The 15,810-nt window shown below is 39.0% G+C and overlaps 1 long non-coding RNA gene across 3 annotated transcripts in view; it reads right to left on the reverse strand.

Moving 5' to 3' along the window:
* The window catches only part of LOC122839189, a 167,349-nt gene that overhangs the window by 28,119 nt on the left and 123,420 nt on the right, over window positions 1-15,810 (reverse strand). The window lies entirely within an intron of this gene.

The raw sequence follows: 15,810 nt of genomic DNA on the forward strand, positions 1-15,810 counted from the left end.
CTTCTGGCTGAATGGAGACTCAAAGCCACTCATCCGTCTTCATGCCCTTGTATGTGTTTGTACTTTCCAGGGCATTCGGGGGCTTGATGTGTCTCTGCAAACACATCTCTGCACTCAGACATCCTGAGACACACACAGTAGAAGCTATAGACACACACACACACACACACACACACACACACACACACGCTCCTAAGCTCCCTGGAAAACGGCGGGGATGGACGCGGCACTCGAAGCCACTCAGAGCCAATCAGAGCTGATGATGGTTGACTCACGCCGCCGCTCTCCTCACTCACATTTTACACAACTTTGTCTGTAAAACATTTTCTGAAGTTCTTGTTTCAATAATTATCAAAAGACAAATAAAAAAAAGAATCTGCTCAGACATCGAGAGCTGCTAGTGCGCTAGCCTGATGGTATTCTTTTATATTTTCTATCAGAAATCTATTTAAAGTTAATTTTTAGAGAAACCTTATTTACAATTTAAAACTTTTTTTAAACAGTTTTCAATCTTAACCAAACAGAGATAAGTTTTATCTCTGTTTTATCTACTTCAGCTGGGCTTCATAAATCCAATTCTTACATTTTATTTAGCTGAGTGAAGTTTTGACTTGAGGTACTTTTTGCAACTTTTCAATGACCTTTGACCCCAAATCAGTTGTGGGATCGTCTCAATCTGCTTACCGTTTTCAAATGTTTTGTTATAATCTGCTGGTGTAACTAGAACCTTTTCATCAATATTAGTGATTATTGAGTCAAATTAAGCTCCTATACCTTCCCTAAAAGTTACTTGTATGTAAGTTAGTTTAGTTTTATTTAAGGATGTTCTCTCTGGAAGCGAGATAAAAAATACTTGGTAAGATTTTGTGTTTTTGCAGTGCATTGGTCAAGCATGTTACCACTGACATACTTTATAAAGATTTTGTAGTTTAGCTCCACTTTTTTGGCAAACTTGCTTTTCTTTACTGTATTTCCAGAATAAATTATATATTATATTATAGGATCATAAAAACCTCCAAACAAACCGTTTTGTCTTTTAGATCGAGTTTCTGCTGAGAAACAAACAGATGCACTCTCAGAGCTCATCACTGTATTTTTAAACTTTCAATAACAATGCTTTGGTCTCTCACTAAAACACACACACACACACCCACACACACACACACACACACACACACACACACACACACACACACACGCACACACACACAGAGGGTTCTGCCAGCAGCGGGCCGGGCTGCGTGCTGATTGGCTGGACGGGGATTGTCGGGGGTTATGCTGGATTTGGTGAACCGCCTGCTGGGCCTCAGCCGCCAACTGACTGAAAACATTTACATCACAGCCAAAACAGAAAAAGAGAATTATAAAGTTATGAAATTAAATCATTTTTAAACCAAATGTTTTTATGTTCTTCCCTCTTTAACAAACTTTAAACAAAACTGTAAAACAGCTGAAACACTGACTTCCTTAAAATCTCAACTAAAAACCCACTTGTTTAGAGTTGTATTTGAAAAGTAATCAATTGCAAATTTATTGACAGAATCTGACTTGATGTTCTGTTTTTATGGTTGATTCTATGTTGCATTGTGTCTTTGAGTTTGATTTGATGTAAAGCACTTTGAAATGCCTTGCTGCTGAAATGTGCTATACAAATAAAGTTTGATCTGATTTGATTTGATTTAAACCGAAAGATCATTTTCGGTAAATCCTTTGAGTAAATTTGATCACAAATCAAAATGTTCCTAATGAGTTTAGTTTTAAATGCTGATGAATCACAGTTCAGTGAGAATGAGGGGATGAAACTAAACTTCACACCTGCAGATGTTTCTACAGCCAGGAAAATTACAAAGTTCATTAATCACAGTGCAAAAAGTTACAATATTAAATCTAAAATCCAGTGACGTGCGGTCAGGAGAGGCAAGTGAGCCAGAGCCTCCCCTCTCATAATGGAAAAATAAAATGATAAAATAATTTATATTGCTATTTTCACCCTGTGATTTGCATTGAAAAGTATTTATTTTTCATTTAGCTTTACCAATTCTGATTATTTTTTTCTCTAAAACGCTGAATTTTTGCATTTTCAGATTCAAACACTCGGAAGCCCAGCAGGTGAGGCAGCAGGAAGCCGATCCTCTCCTGGGATTGATCATCCTCTGGTTAACTGCCACTCTATGAGAGCAAGCTCCTCCTGTCTGTATGTCACCTATAAAACAGTTTAAAACATTTCATGTATGAACTGATTTTCCATAATTTAGCTCATGTATATAATGTTCAGTGTGTTTTGTCACCAGCTGTGTGTGTAACGTGTTTCATGCGCTGAGGAGCGATCAGAAACGGCAGAGAACAGATTGGAGGCGAGCTCCTGCAGTTCTCCTGCCTCATGGCAGGGGGCGCTCATGATCCCCGACATTGTGACTCCATAACTGCAGAGTAAGAGACAGTAACAGCGAGCTAGCCATGGAGCTAGCCATACAGTAAAGTTTTCTCCTCGTACTACAGCCATCACTTACTAATAATGGCAAAATAAGCATTAAACCTAAAACCATATTACTGCAACAGACTGAATGTTCTGCTCTTTGTGTGGGAAATATTTCAGTGTTTGTTTTAGGGGCGTTGTTGTCAGTTGCTATGGCAACGAGTCAGCGTGTGCGTGGCCTGGCCAATGCAGCGAGCGAGAAAGATGTGGTTTTGAGTTGTACTTCAGATATTAGTTAGATAAGTTCTAGTTTCTTTATGTGAAACTAAAAGTGACACACTCGTCCATCAGAAGCTACAATTCCATAAAAATGAGCGCTAAATTTTGATATTCCATTAAAGTTTAAAAAAAACAACCCCACACAATTTCATAATTGTGATGCTTCCATTAAATAAGAAACTCAATTAAAATCACAAGTGAATAAGTTTGTTCATGGGATGAGTCTTTGAAAAACCTGCAGCACCATCACCTTCCTATCACTTCCTGTCGGTTTCTTCATCGTTTCTACCAGTAGTAAAATCCTGTTGTTGATCAAGTGTTTGCATCATAGATTTATGGAATAAATACATTTCGACATGACTGAAAAAAATCACCTGAACCTAACGCAAAAACATTGAAAATTGACGTTTTTGAATAGTTTTATGGAAACTGAAAATGCAGCTTCAGGTGTCTGAAGTCTCAGCAAAGTAAATTAATCACCAGACTAAAGGAGGGAAATCATTAGAGCTGCTGGGCTGCTGTAAATCCAAGTGCAACAACGTCCCGATTTCACTCATAATCAGCTTAATTTCAAGCCGACGGATCTGAAAACTTCTGGCACCACAAGCAGAGATTTTCTGTGGCCCCTGGCCCTCCAAAGCACCAGCTGCCCTCCCAAACCCTGCAGTAAGTCGGTCCGGGGCCACACGGGTCGGTCCGGGGCCACATGGGTCCCCACTGCACCCCTGCTCCGTCTCCAGCCCTGCCCATGTGTGTGTGTGTGTGTGTGTGTACGTGTGTGTGTGCGCGTGTGTGTGTGTGTGTACGGTGGAGGGGGAGTTGTTCTGACCTGCAAACTGACCTCCTCAAACTTCAAACTGAATACTTTTGGCAGTTTCCACGACGACAGAGCTCTCCAAGCCTTATCCTACTTACTGAGACGAGACAAGGAGCGAGGAAGAGGAGGCAGGAGGAGGAAGGAGGGCGAGAGAGAGAAAGAGAGAGAGAGTGGGAGTGGTGTGGACGGGGTGGGGGCCACAGACGGGCAGAAAGCGAGAGTTGCTGCTGTTGCATCTCTTTTTTCCATGAGTAGACAGTTTACTGGGAGATTATTCCCAGTCTGGTATTCAGCATGACCAGTGGAAGCTGTCCATCCCATTACCAGTATAACACACCGACTAATCAATCAATCAATCAATCAATCAATCAATCAATCAATCAATCAATCAATCAATCAATCAATCAATCAATCAATCAATCAATCAATCAATCAATCAATCAATCAAGTAAGTTTAGTTGTGTAGCACATTTCAGCAACAAGGCAGTTCAAAGTGCTTTACATCATAAAAACACTCAAATCAACAATTGAAACATTTTTCCAAACGTCTCCATTCACACATCAGAATGTTGATCAATATTTCATTGATTATCAATCAAAATCAATTCTGTCATCTGGGTTTTTAGTCTAGATTTAAAGGAACTCAGTGTCTCAGCAGTTTTGCAGTTTTCTGGAAGTTTGTTCCAGATTTATGGTGCATAGAAGCTGAGTGCTGCTTCTCCATGCTTGCTTCTGGTTTTGGATGCAGAGCGGAACCAGAACCAGAACCAGAACCAGAATCAGAAGACCAGAGAGGTCTGGAAGGTTGCTATGGCAACAGCAGATCTTTAATGTATTTTGTTGATTTATAAACTAACGGTTTTTTAAAGTTTATTCTCTGGAAGGACTGTAGAACCGGGTGATGTGCTCTAACTTCCTGGTTTTAGTCAGAACGCCAGCAGCAGCGTTCTGGATCACATTGTTTGAGTCATAATGATGAGGAAGTTTAAGTATTTTTCTCTAACAGGTGTGTTTATATGTTCTCAGGTGCAGCGTGTCCGACTCCGAGTCAGACACAGCAGTCCTAAAATCTGTGCCTTGCTTTTAAAGAACTAAGTCAGACTATCTCTGGATTAAAAGGTGGATTTTTAATCTGATGACTTCACTTAATAAAACAAATATAAAAACCCGTGCAGATTATCAGTAAAAAATAAAAAATAAAAAATTTGGTACCAAATCAGATACCAGATCATCTGTATTGTCTGAGAATGATAATCTTGTGGATTGTGTGGAATGAAAGCGGCGCAGGCCGTGCTAACAGGCGGCTAGTGGGCTGTGCTAACAGGCGGCTAACCTCCCTCAGGGCGACTGAGCGCCGTCAGTCGGTAAATCGGTAAGTGATCCTGGATGTCATTTAATCAATATGAACAAGCAGCAGCTGTTCCACATCATCATCTCCCCTGGGGGTCATTGTCAAGACAGGGCATAAAAAATTCATGCTAGTGTGTGTGTGTTGGTGGGCGTGTGCGTGTGTGTGTGTGTGTGTCTCTAACAATTTATCTGAGCCATTTTTCACAGCCCTTTAATGTGACAGGAGGATAAACTGTGGAGCTCCTCTGGTCTGATGGAGTTTATAGTCAAAGCATTTGTTCCTCTGAGCTGAAAATACTGAGAATCTGAATGATTTTATTTAATATGATGGAGTATTAGGGCCATTACAAAATGTTTACTTTTCTATTCTTTTTTTTTTTTTTTTACTTGTATTTAAAAAAATTAATTATGAGAATAAAGTCAAAATAATACAAGAATAAAATCAGAATATTTCCAGAATAAAGTCATAATATTCCAATATTAAAATTATAATATTATGAGAAAAAGGTCAAAATATTTTGAGAATATTCATAATATGAGAAGAAAGTCAGAATATTTCTAAAATAAAATTGTAATAAAATTGTAACACTGACTTCACTTTCGTGTTATTTCAACTTTATTCTCATAAAACCTTATTTTTATCATTTATTCTCATACAAATTTATTCTCAAATTACTGTGACTTTATTCTTGTCATTTTATTTGGCCTTATTACGCCATCATAATTTTATTCAAGAATCAATAAAAACTTCCTTATACATGAATAATTCTGTTTTTGCACCGGTTTTGTGTTGATTAATATTTATTCAGTAATTTCAGTTTTTAACACATCCTTGAGCTCTAAAATTTTAAAATGAATATTTTTTCAATTTTAATTGACTTTTTATTGTCAAAACACAGAGGTATACTTTAAGTAGCTTTCATCAAATCTACTTCCATTTGTTTTTTATTGAGTCATTTGAGAGCAGATGAGGAAACACTCCCAGGTGTTACGCCGTCTCCTTTCCTTCCCTCTTGGTTCCTCTCCCAACGTGAGACAGTGAAATCTCATCTAGCCACTCTTTTCTGCCCTTACAGCCAGCAGGGAGGGACATGTCATTTCACTCGTCTGCATGTGTGTGTGTGTGTGTGTGTGTGAGTGGGTGACAGGGCTCTGATCTCTCAGATAGGGAGATAGCCACCTGATTCAAATGGCTCGCTTGTTCCCGGCAGTCACCTGATCGGCGTGTGAACTGACTCCTCTCTTATTTACAATCAAATGCTGCAGAGCTGATCTGCCCAACCCAACCCAACCTGGGCCGGCCCGCTTTCTGCGCTTGCCCTATATTTACCATGTGGCTCTCTACTTGTAATACACACACACCAACATACACACACACACACACATCCAGACATAGAGAGGGTTAATCAGAGAAGCAGTGATGGAAACTTCCAGCAATGATGTTGTGCAACTAGCAAACTATCTAGTTGTATTTACATTATTAGAGGTGACTTTTCATGCTCCCTTTAACATGTTAGGACGTGTCTTAACATGTTTATTACTTTTCTTTTTAACAAAATCATTCTTAGATGATGAGAATTTAGTCTATTTTAGGAGCTCTGTCACTTTGAATCCAAATAAGCTGCTGCTGGCCACGCCCACCAACTCAATGTTTACACTCGCACGGGAAATTGGATGCAAACAGATGCACAATTGTACAACCATACATCCTTGAAAAGCAGAAGTGGAGCCTACTGCCCAGCCTACAAGAATGCAGCAAGTGGTAAACAACAAAACTCTGTCTCTTCCAGCAGCCATTGTGCAACACGTACACAGTAAAACCAGCTCACCAAATGTGTTGGAGCTTAGCTGGAGTTGCTAGGTAACAGGGCAGTGCCTGTTGATTTGTGACGTTACATTTTGAAATGTCTCATTTTCCAGAGACCAACAAACAAGAACTTATTGCCAAAAACCAGCTGGGTGATTTTAAAAGCAGTATAAACTGTACAGCTGTTAAAAGTACGAAAAGGTGCAAAATGTGAAGTTTTATAAATGTTCATGCTGACAGCTGGGTAAAGAAGTATAATTTTTTACAACAGGACTTCACAAAACAGAAAACTAAAAAAGAACGTTGAAGAAAAGTTTAATTCTGCTTTGTGAGTTTTTCAGTTTGATCACAAGAGGGTTGATCTGAAACAGCAGGGCAGACGAGCAACTTCTCACTCTGAGAAACATCTCTTCTGACCTTTTAGTTGAGAAAAACATCAAATTATTTTGGACATCTCAAACTTCCAAGCAGATTTATTTAAAGTCAAGTGAAATACTGTCTAATCTAATGTAATCTAATGTAATCTAATCTAATCTAATCTAATCTAATCCAATTAATGAAAAGACTAAGAAAAGACACTGTTCTGAAGGGTTAAATATTACAGAAGTGAATTTAGTTTATGAAGAGTAAAAGAGGATTACAGTTTATCAATTAAACTTTAATGTCAGATTTCTGAGACAAAAGTGAAAATTTTTGAGGATAAAAAGTCTAAAATCTGAGATGAAAGTCAGAATTCCAAAATGTGATTCTGAATTCTGATAAAAAAGTACAGCCCCCCTCCTCTGGTCCTGATTCTGTTCTGTACAAACGTCCTTTTGAAATGAGTGAAAAATGAGCCTCAGAGTGAGAAAGAAGCAGCTCCAGTGTGGAGCATCTGTCCGTCTGTCCGTCTGTGACTGTCCTGTCTGATTATCTGTCCCCGCTGGCCCTGAGGGGACACACACACTGAAAGAGGCCACTCTTCCACTCAACAACAGCTTCTGTCTCACACACACACACACACACACACACACACACACACACACACACAGAGAGAGAGACCTCAAAGTCACCAGCTCCAGAACGGCCTGATAGTTACTGATGCAATCAATCGAAATCTGCGCTGCAGTCAACAAGAACGACTCTTTTCTTTTTCCTTTAGGTGACAGAAAAGAGATTTAAAGCGGGCAGAGCCGACGTGAAAACGGGAGGATTTCACGTCGACAGGCAGGTTTTTATGAGCCGTAAACACTCGACACACACGCAGCGTTATGAGGTTCATGTGTTAACGCTCCATTAAGACATTTTTACCGTTTCACACATAGCAGCCGCGTGGAAACGTGTCAGTCATGAATCATCAAAATGTGAGGCTCAGTCTTAGATTACAATGTAAAACACAGCATCATCTGCAAAACATGGCGCCTGGGAGGACTGAGCTGATTTATGATGCTTTATGAACGCATTTATTACAGCTTCTACTGAAAAACAAGAGAAATGTTAATTTATTCTATGTGATGGGGAATATTTGTTCAGGTGTTTAACCCCAGTAGCATCACTAGCATCAGCTATTCATCCTGAGGTCAGGTTTCTTTTACAAAGATGAACTTTAATAGTTACATGTTTGATACCTTTTAAAGAAAGATGTTATATTCCCATTACATAAAATTAAAATATGATACTTTATCAGCCACACCTTAAGTAAATTAGTAGCATTTTACGTTACGAGTTTGTGAGCCGCCATAATTTTGAAAATATCTGAAATGTATTTATTTCTATGGAGGGTAAAATGGAAAGTTAGTACACAAGAAACATATAACTTTATGTTATTTAATTGATAAACTAAATTATTCAAGTTAACGTTATTCACAGTAATAATTTTAAATCAAAGTTTGCTCGCTGTTTGTACTCAATTTAAAAATGCTTTTTCTGACATTTCAGTTTCAACAAATGTACAAAGTTGAATTTACTCCTCTGGTTTTACAGTGTATTAACACAGTTAAACGAAATGTGTTAAATCAGAACAGTTTGGTATTTAAGATCATTTAAACTATTTAACAGCATGATGCTTTTTTTAACATCTTTGAGATCATTTTTTATGTACGTAAACATTTTATTTGTTGTTTATAGACATTAGAATATTAACTCTGTTTTTATCTTATATATTTGGGCGTAAAAACACCCAGATATGACTGTCCTCATTAGTCATCATGCTGATTTTAAGGCTTTTATTTTGAAATGTGAGTGATCCGTACCTAAAACATTTAACCAAAAAAAATTGCCATTTAAGTTTCCGTATCTTTTAACTGGTTGTTGATTGATGTTTGAATTTAACCAACTAAAACCTAAAGAAGTCAATCAAATCTGCTTATTTGACTAAATTAGTTAAATTCTTGCTGATTCGTAGATTTTTTGCTCATCTGTGTTGCTCACTCACATGAAAAGAGAGCAAAGTTATTATTTCTTGTAATAAGGGCAGAAGACGTTACTGCAGAGTCAGAAATCTTGTTAATGCTCATAACTGCTCACACGTCTACTGACAGCTCTGACATTTTCCTTTATGATAAATCCCCTTCTGGGAAGAACAACAGGAAACGGTGGTTGACTAAACCAGCATTTTTAATTTAATTAGCTCCACTAACACAAGCAGCGGTTTTGTATATTTGTGCATTCACAAACTAATGTTGTATGTAACCGATTTTGTTTATCTCCTTGATAAAAACCTTCAAGTTTAAAAAAACTCAGGAGCCACAGTTTATTTTTGCTTTTTAGTTTGAAAATCTGGTTTTACTGCTGTACAAGCAGTTTTATTTAAAAAATCTGATTTTTTTTTTTTTCATTTGAACTGCTCAGCAACAAATGAGGATGTGATATTTTAATGAAACAGTACTGTATGTAAAATTGACTTTTTAGCTTTACATCATGTTATAACGTGACTCCCTCATCATGAGTGTTGTTTGATTCTTTCAGGCATGTTTTACAAAGCCTTTCATCTCCACGGCAACCATTCAGTTGTACCAAACTGAATGGTTTTGTACAGCTGGAACCATTCAGGGTGGACCTAGCTCCGCCTTCCAGATGCTGAAGTTTCTCCCACTCAGCTCCTTCAGACTAGCCAACAGCGATTAGCAAACACCTAGTGGATCTGCTGAGCTCATTATAGGAGCTGCTGCTCACTGAAAAGCCTTCAGCGTCGTTTAAGGGTTAATAGAGGAGCCATGATGGGATGATTCCTGAAAGTTACAGGTTTTAAAGAGACAGAGCCTCAGAGTCAAGGCTTTGAATCAAGAAGTAAAATTTATTTTAAGTCATAATTTATATTTAAAGAATTTTTCTAACAACTGAGGGTATAAAAATGCTGTAACATGGGACCATGTGCCTGGAAAACATTTAATACTGTGATTAGAAAGCAATTTGTAGAGTTATATTTTCAGTTTTATCTCGTTATTTTATATTATCTGTCGATGGGTTTCAGACTCAAATTAGCTTTTGCTACAATCTGATTCAAATTATTAATTAATAATAATAATAATAATAATAATAATAATAATAATAATAATAATAATAATAATAATAATAATAATAATAATACTGTACTAAGATATAAATACATTATTTAAAATCTCATAGAAAACAAAAATAAAACTCTCCATATCCATCAGCTCCCTTTGCTGGAGTCACATTTAAATCATTTCTAAACTGCATCTAGGCGGCCGCAAAAAACAACTCCAAGGACCTCAAATGGCCCTCAAACCTCACTTTGGACTCCCCTAACGCCACACCTTTCCATCCAGTTTGGAGCCACTTGTTTCCCAGCCTGCATGCATCTCTGACTGTGTCATATTCCAAAATAGGACAGGCAGCGCCGGCCGGCCCTCCTCCCCCGTTTTAATGTGCGAATGGAGTTGTTGGTCAACAGTTGGGTCGGGGGCCAGGCAGGGGGAGGGGGGCCGCGAACAATGGACTGCGCTGTTTTACGCCGGAGTCGGTGGAGGGAGAGAGTCAGGCTGATGACAGAGTGAAAGAGGTTAGTGTCTGTGCTGGGAAATGAGACCAGAGAGCAGATGGGGGGGCCGGGGGGGTTCCTGTGTCTGCTGGCTTGTTAATGATGATTCAGTCCCATCAGCTCAACAGCCTTCCATATCAAAGAGTCCCTGATCGCAGAAGAAGAAGCTCCAGCTCAGCCAGTCAAACTGCTTACATGTGAAAATTCATCAGCTGGGTTTCCAACATGGAAAAACTTTTATTTATGGCAGCTAGTGGATGAAAATCACCTCTTATTACGTTTTATTTAATAAGTAACTATAGTTTTATTTCACCATTTTATGGTTCTGACAAACATACACTGCAAAAAAAAAACAACAACAATATCTTACCAAGTATTTATGTTTCTAGTACAAATATCTTAATATTTGTGAGAAAACTTACAAGAGGCTTGTTTTAAATCAGTGATGTCCAAACTTTTAGCCCTGTGGGCCAAGAGTGGAAAACTTCATCTACCGGTGAGACACAAAATGAATGAAAAAATTCAAAAATAAGTTTCCTGTTATCTTTTTTTCTTTTTTAGTTTTCCCTGCTCAACAATAAACACAACTTTTCATGAAGTCTGAGGATCCAGAACATAAAAAGGCTCCAAACTGCTAAAACAACAACAGAACATTTCCAAATTATTTGGGTCATCAATTATTTTTCAGGCCAATTTCTTGACTTTGGTCAGGAGCCGAACAAAATCATTCCAAGGGCCACAAGTGGCCCCCGGGCCACACTTTGGACACCCCTGTTTTACATCAATAATTCCTTAATTTTGATTAAAAAAAAGAGTTTGTTCCACTGGCAGATTATTTTCATTAGCAGAACTTTCATCAATATTAGGAATCATTGATCTAAAATAAGCCCCTATCTGCTGAAAACTTAGTCTTGTCTTATTTCAACGGCACTGAGATACTTGCACTAGAAATTAGACTAAAAACAGTAAGATTCTGTATTTTTTCTTTGTGTCTAAGAAGAAAACTCTAATCCCCCTCATTCAACGAGTCACAAAATCAAAGCTGCAGCCGGATGAGTCGAGACGCTTCAGCCAACTGGGAGAAAATCTGCAGGCAGCGAGAGTTTATGGGAGGAAACGCTCTGCACTGCAGCTACGCTCGTTTTCCTTTCACATCCAGGCTGCCTGGAGTCGCAAAGCCGGCCCAAAGCATAAGAAAACTCAGCCAACCTGGAGCCCCAAAGAGCATTGACCTCTTTAAGAATGAACCCCAGCTATCACTCTGAAATTTAAAGTTTGTTTTTATTTGTTCAAGATGCTGACTACAAGTCACAATAAAACAACACAAACTGGATTCAAGAGTTTGAAATTCTTCAGGGTTTGATATTTTTAGGATTTAAAAGAAACAAATGTAAACAATTAAGTTGTAAATGTGCTAAATGTTCTTAGATTGACATGTCAGATTGTCAGAGAGAGATGTTGCTTGTGTCATTTGTTACACAGTGAGGCAATAAAATCAGAACAAACACTGTAAAAACATAAAATCTTACCAAGTATTTCTGTTTAGTTCTAGTGAAATATTTCAGATCACTTGAAATAAAACAAATCTAACTTACACGTAACTTTCAGCAACATCTAGGAGCTTATAGATCAACAATTCCTTAATGTTTATATCTTCCATTGGCAGATTATTTCACTTATGAAAAAATTTATAATCTAAAAAGAAAATGTCAATATTAAAGAATCATTGACCTTAAACAAGCTCCCATGACTTGCTAAAGAAGTTACTTGTGAGTTAGTTTAGTCTTACTTTAAATGTAATAAGATATTTGTGCTAAAATAGACCAAATATCCTTGGTTAGATTTTGTGTTTTTTGCAGTTTATGACGTGAGAAAGAAACTGGCTAATTATAAATTCTGTGCAGCCCGACTTTTAGTTTTTGTCTTCTGAGATGAAACCATAGACAGTAAAAGTGACTAAAACTAAAAACAAGTCCCTTTGGAGAGCAAAAGACCTTCAGATCAATCGCTGCAACTCAAGCTGCACCATCACCTGTTGCATCAAGCAGCCAGCAGAAGCAACACTATTATTATTATTATTATTATTATTATTATTATTATTATTATTATTATTATTATTATTATTATTATTATTATTATTATTATTATTATTATTATTACTATGGACCAGTACAGTGTGAACCTCCAGGCTTGGAGCTGCATTGTCCTCCCCCCTGCTGCAGCCAGAGGGCTCAGCAGCCAGCACAGCCAGCCAAGCGTTTGACGTTATTAAATAATAAAGAGATGTTGATCTGGTTGCATTGTTGTGAAGCAAAAAAGGCCAATTAGCGCGCCGTTATACTATCATTATGGTTGTATTAACTCGAATTTGTTATAAGACAATGCGCACATTGACACTCGGGTTTTACATCTCTGACAATGGCGGAAATTAATCTGCATGCAGGAATCTGACGGCTGGAAGCGCCGTGATAAATAAAAACGCGTAAGCAGGAAAAAGAAGAAAGTTTAATTTGGAACTTTAATTCTGTTCTGATTCGGTTGTAGGTTAAATTACCTCCAAGTGTTCAGGTTTACCAGAGGCAACAGGTTTATTCTTCTGATCAAAGCAAACGGGACATTTACTGTTTGTTTATTGTTTGTTTTTTTCTTTACCAAAGTTTCACAAAAAGAGCCAGATATCGAGTTGAATTTTGTGACGCACTTTTTCGTTTTTAAGAGCTTTGTTTTCTGTTATTTTTAAAAATCTGAGAGAAAAATACTAATAACAAAAAAAGAACAAACACGAGTTGCAGTTACAGTAAAGCTGGACAGACAAGAGTTTTCGCTCTTGTTTCGCGGAGTTGCGGTCCGCGGCGAACTGCGCATTCCGGCAATGATGGCGCTCTATAAAGCTGTCAGCATCAATGAGCAGAAATGATAAACGGAGCTGGGGTCGCTGGTGACGTGGAGGTGGTGGGGGGAGGGGGTCACAGGGGGAGGGGCGGGGGGCGTCCGCGGAGGCCTCGAGCCCTCTGAGGGTGCGGGCCGAGCCGGGACCCGCGCGAGGCTGATGGCATGATGGTCCGTGTCAGTGTGTGGTCCTTTTCAAAGGAAGAAGGTGCGTGCGCGCGTGTGTGTGAGTGAGAGAGTGTGTGTATGGGTTACTGTAGAAGACACACACACCATCTCTCTCTCTCTCTCTCTCTCTCTCACACACACACACACACCACCCGCTTCCCTTCCCTGCACCTGCGCTAGATCAGCAGGCCACTGGCTGCCATTCAGTCCCTCTCTGCTCCAAACACACGCGCGCGCGCGCGCGCGCACACACACACACACACACACACACACAGCTGAAACTCTCAGCTCTGACCGTTTTGCTATTCATCCATTCTCCTCCGATCTGAACAGAAACCACTGAATTATGAAAAGTAATTCGGTCCGCGTCACTTTGGGGGCGAGTTTCACTTCCACCAACAGAACCGCTTCAAACTGGACCGAGTCTCAACTCTCTGATCCAAACCAGTTTTAAAAGGTTCTTCTAGTGTTCACAACTGAAACCGAGGTTGGAGTGAAACAGAGTAAGAGACTGAGCGAGAGTTTAACGTGGAAATGACGTCATAACCAACCCCCCTCCCCAATCATCATCATCATCTTCATCATCATCAGCCGAGCCGTCGTGAAAAAGGAAAGTGGCTCTCGTGGGATTAGGAGCCGCAAAGGTCGTATTGTTTCGTGTGCACGCGCGTGCGTGCAGCCGGGTCATTTGACCTAATTTAAAGAAAAAAAAAATCATCTAATCCCAACAACAAACACAGACAATAACGGATTTGATGGAAAAAAGCCAGTGGCCCATAAACAAACCAACGATGGATTAAAAGAGTTTTTACTTTTTACCAGACGTTTCTGCAGGATAGAAATTTTAGTCGGAAATAAATATTCAAATTTAAGTCATTTTCTGCTTCTTTTCTCACGCAGAAATAATAATAATTGTTAAAAAGAGAATTTGAACGCGTTTGTTATTAATCGTGTCGGTGATTCGCAGCAGCAAAAAACATCTGGAAGGTGTTTTGTTTTGTTTTTTTGTTGTTTTTTTTAATCTGGGGGAAAGTGGCGCGCGCTTACCACCTGTTGCAGACCAAATAGCCTCGAGCTGCGGTCGCCAGACTGCACGCGAGAAACAGATGGATGGATGGATGGATGGATGGATGGATGGATGGATGGATGGATGGATGGATGGATGGATGGATGGATGGATGGATGGATGGATGGATGGATGGATGGATGGATGGATGTGAAACTAAATGTTTCTGTTTTAACTTTTGTTTTATCTCTGACGGTTAGTTTGACCTTTTGATCAGAGTTTATTTCATTTTTCGGTGAAACGTTTTGGACCTTTGGTTCCGTCCATCACCTGTGTTTGCGCAGGCTGGGCAGCACCTTTATTTAATGTTTGAACAAGGGCGCCTTGTGGACTCGACCTTTTTTTTTCACAAAACAAATGTGGGGTAATGTTTACTATTACATTTTTGCCTCTTGTATATTTATCATTTTCCTTTTTTAAAAATTAAAATATGCTCAATTTGAAAGGAAAACAAAGTGCGTAAACTGTGAATTATTACTGGAAAGGAACAAATGAAACCGTTTTCTTCAATTAGCATTAATGAAATATTGAGTTTCTCTGCTTTTTAAAGCTCGCTGAGTTTTCTCTTTAGGTGTCACCAACACGTTGTATCAGCTTTGAAAAATACATCAAGCGCTCCAAGTGTTCAAAAAGCCTTTTTCCATCACATCAAAGCTACAGAGCTGATACACGGAGAGAAATTATTAATTTTACGGGGCCTCGGGGCCTGCAGGGGCCCAGCGTTCATGGGAATAAAACGGAACAAAAAAGAAAAAACATGAGGGAATTTAACGCGTCCACTGCGACCTTTTAGAAACAAATTGTTTATCAGCGGCCTTCTCGGCTATTACAAGTAATTCAGCTGTTCGGATCAATAATTAATGGGCCAAGCAACGATCCTCTGACCTCTTCAAAGTCCGCCTGAGAGACTGAGAAGGAGATGGATAAATACCGAGTGGCCTCTTCAAATATTCATCTGCCGCTCCCCCGGGGACCCAGCCTGCAAAGACACAACGGCCCTAATCTACCTCACACACACACACACACACACACACAC

The sequence above is a fragment of the Gambusia affinis genome, linkage group LG10, assembly GCF_019740435.1.
Source record: "Gambusia affinis linkage group LG10, SWU_Gaff_1.0, whole genome shotgun sequence".
Lineage (NCBI taxonomy): Eukaryota > Metazoa > Chordata > Actinopteri > Cyprinodontiformes > Poeciliidae > Gambusia > Gambusia affinis.